This window comes from Primulina tabacum, chromosome 1 (assembly GCF_025594145.1).
Source record: "Primulina tabacum isolate GXHZ01 chromosome 1, ASM2559414v2, whole genome shotgun sequence".
NCBI classification, from domain to species: Eukaryota; Viridiplantae; Streptophyta; class Magnoliopsida; order Lamiales; family Gesneriaceae; genus Primulina; species Primulina tabacum.
The window spans coordinates 15,187,667-15,191,196 of record NC_134550.1 but is presented as its reverse complement, the minus strand read 5'-3'; positions in this window follow the sequence as shown (position 1 = coordinate 15,191,196).

Genomic DNA, 3,530 nt, shown 5'->3' with positions numbered 1-3,530 from the left:
TTGTTAAAACCAAAACATAAAATCTTTTGATCCAACAATTTACTCCTTTTAGGTGTTTGACAAAATAAAGAAACTCGTCTAGTGTAAGCTACTGAAACTGATGAGAAAATTAATAAACTGATAAAATTGATAAGAGCAATTTTCTGAAATTGATAAAAGAAATATGATAAACTGTACACTAACTTTTGTCTTTATTCTTGAATTATGTTTCAGACTTTCTTTCCCTCTTTTTGTCAACACTACTTTTTGTCAACATTAGGAACAACTACATATCATCGTAGAATATGCACTATCGATGCACTCTGATCTGACATAGTGTTGATCTTGGAGGAAAGTTGAGTGTGAATTGAGTCAATCTTTGAAATGAGATTGTCATTAACTAAGTTCTTTTTCTGAGGGAGAGCATCATGAAAACTAGATAGTTGGGACGTTGAAGCACAAGTCTTTCTCGTGGACTCTATTTGGATGAACATGGAGTGAACATCTTTGGATAAATTTTTCATATCTTTGACCACTTTGTCTTTGAGATTTTCAATATCAGTATCAGTCAGTTGTTGACCTGTATTCACTTCAGATAGAAGAGCATTGATTCCAGTCAGATTGGAAAAGATGTTGTCCATTGGAAAGTCATCTCCTATCTCCAGTTTTGGTGATTCAGCAGTGACATGAGCTTCTGGATAAGCGAATATGATTAATTGGTTGCTTGGCTCAGCAATGTCAATTGGTTCATCCGCTTGAGCAGGTTTAGTTTCAGTTGCTTGAGATTCCAACTGATCTACTGTGGCAACTGAGTCTTCAACCATGAAGAAATCAGATCAAGATGGTTTTTTAAAGATTCAATGATGAAGAATGTCTAACTCCAGTAACTTGACCCGATTCTTCCATTTTCAATTCTTCAGTTGTAATCAAAGTAGCATCAGATCTTTTAATTTTTGTAATACTGTTAGCCAATATTATTAAAATTTGATCAGCATCAATCAGTGGTGTTTCCTCAACCAGTTCAGTTGGCAACTGTACATCTGAGGTTAAACTGAGTGACACTTTAGTTAAGGCATCAACATTCTCAGTTGAGTTGGATGAGGGAACTGATGGATTTTTGGTTTCCGTTTTTCATCTCGAGTCAGTTCAGTCGATTTTTTGGTTACTTTCTTACTCTTTCTATAACCTAGAATGAACAACTGTTCTACATCCAACCGTGTGAATGTAGCTCTATCATCATGGGAAATTGGACATGTTGGATCATAATTCTTCTTCAGCTCTTCACATATCAGATTTAGTTTCTTAATACGCATGAGATTGAAGAAGTAGTCCCTTCTTTCCAATGCAAGAGTTACTTACACAACTTTTATAGCATTCAATACCGATCAATAAATTTCTTCAACGTCTTTTTATTCTTCACTTTCCTTGCAAGGGTGACTGTTCGAAACCGATACCATTCATCATAGAATTCAGTCTTGGTATCAGCAAATTCATTTACTTCTTCCATCAAGAGGTTGATATGAGTTTGTACGGAAGATATGGGTATAAACTGCTCATCTTCTTCCATATTTTATTTGAATTTTGTTTCTGACAATTTAGAAGTGTATGAGGAGGTTAGGCCAGATCTGGTATATTCAATAGGATACCTGATTATTACACATTTGGGCCTAGCTGCTGGTATAATGGTAGGTGGAAAAACTGACTGAAGAAGGGAAGCCATTCCAACCAGGGTTAGCTTTTATGTGGGCTTTGCAGAATCTCCCTAGTCAGTTGTCTCAGTAATAGACGTCTTGACATCAATTCTGGGCAATCATAAATCGGTTTTTTGAGCCATGATCTCCCGATTCTTCTCTTTTTGAGCATGCAATGGTGCTAGTTTTCTTGGCGTTGAGATTGGTTTGGCTTTGGTGGTTCTTGAGTTCTTGACTTGTGGAGGAGTTGTGGCTTCATTATCACTGTGATGTATGATCAACTTCCTCTTAGGCTTGGGCTTGAAAGCATTAGACTGACTAATTTAAGCTTTGGTGACATTATTATTGGAAGGTGTCTTGAACTCCTTTGGAAATTATCAGTTGACTTGATGACAGTTTGGCAGTGATATCTTTGGGTCACAAAGTGAAGACTGATGATGCATCCAACAGTCTAGTCTTGTGCAGAGTTTTCGATTAACTTAAAAGAACCCTAGTTCCTTCAAGTAGACAACTCAGATGAATGGAAAAGCCAAATGACTATTTGCTAGACTGAACCATGGCCTTCAAAATGTTGAATAGGATGGAGGACCTGTTCACCTTTATTCATTTGATTATTGCAGTCGTAACTTGAAATTTTTGCGTTGTAATTGCAGCAAAAGATCTTGCTTTGGCCAATAACGACTTTGCCACAATATCACACAGTATTTGATATTCTAGCTTCATTTCCTTTTTAAGGGCTAAGGTCTTAATTGCTTTCCCAGATGACAAGAAGAGAGTCAAAAATTCTTTGATGTCTATAGACTCAGTGGAAGAAAAGTTGGTCAACAATCAGAGGGCAACTGAAATATCTTTTCGAAGAAACCTTCTTCGAGGAAGATTTCATTTCCTCTGATAATGAACAATAGCTTCCAAACTGAAACGTCCACTACATTTTAAATTTAAAATCCTACTAATTTTTTTTTATTCGAAACTATCATATTAAAATAACTCAACATTTCCAAAATCTTAAATGCATAAAAATCCATAAAACGTTAACCACCAAAATCATATGTCAACATTCAAAAATTCTGAAATTTAACTTCAAAGTAAAGAATGAAACTATAAATCGAAAAATCCTCAAAATCTTCTTGTAAAACTTTTAAATACTAAATAAGTGCAGAAATAAATGTTCATCGGGAGTGTCCTACCGGACCTCCCTCAAAATCATCCTCACTTGCAACCATCAAAACCTAGTGAGTCTAATGACTCAACACGTTCTAACCATGAGTAAAAAATAATACATATACAGAAACATGCATAAAAAATCATACTTTTATTTAAAATAGCTAGCATAAATTTATAAGCATAATTAAATCATAAAATCGTAAAGATTTCAATCATCGTATATTATTTTTTGGTGAAGTTTGATCTTTGAAAGTGACTAGCTATAATCGTATCATCATGTGATCGATTGATCAGTCTTAGCTCACCATTGCGCATGGGGACCGGCACTAGGCACCGCCAAAAGTGGAAATAAGATAGTCGGGCTTCCTCTGGGGCCTTCTCCCGTAAACGGGCTCCCTCTGTGGCCTTCTCCCTCACGATATTCCCAATCATATCATGTTTGTCACAGTCAATTCGCATACTTCAAAATATTTTCTTTTCTTTTTTATTCAGAAAATATCGTGTCCTTTCCAATTCGTAAAATGACATTTTAACAAGAAAAATCGTAAAACTTTAGCATAAATCATAAAAGAACATATTTTCGTCATAAACGTTTTAAAATATCATTTAGCTTGTATATTATGATTTTTCGGAACAATGCTAGACCTTTCGAATTACCCGAGATGTAAAATGACCAAGGGCTCTAAAATTCCCGAT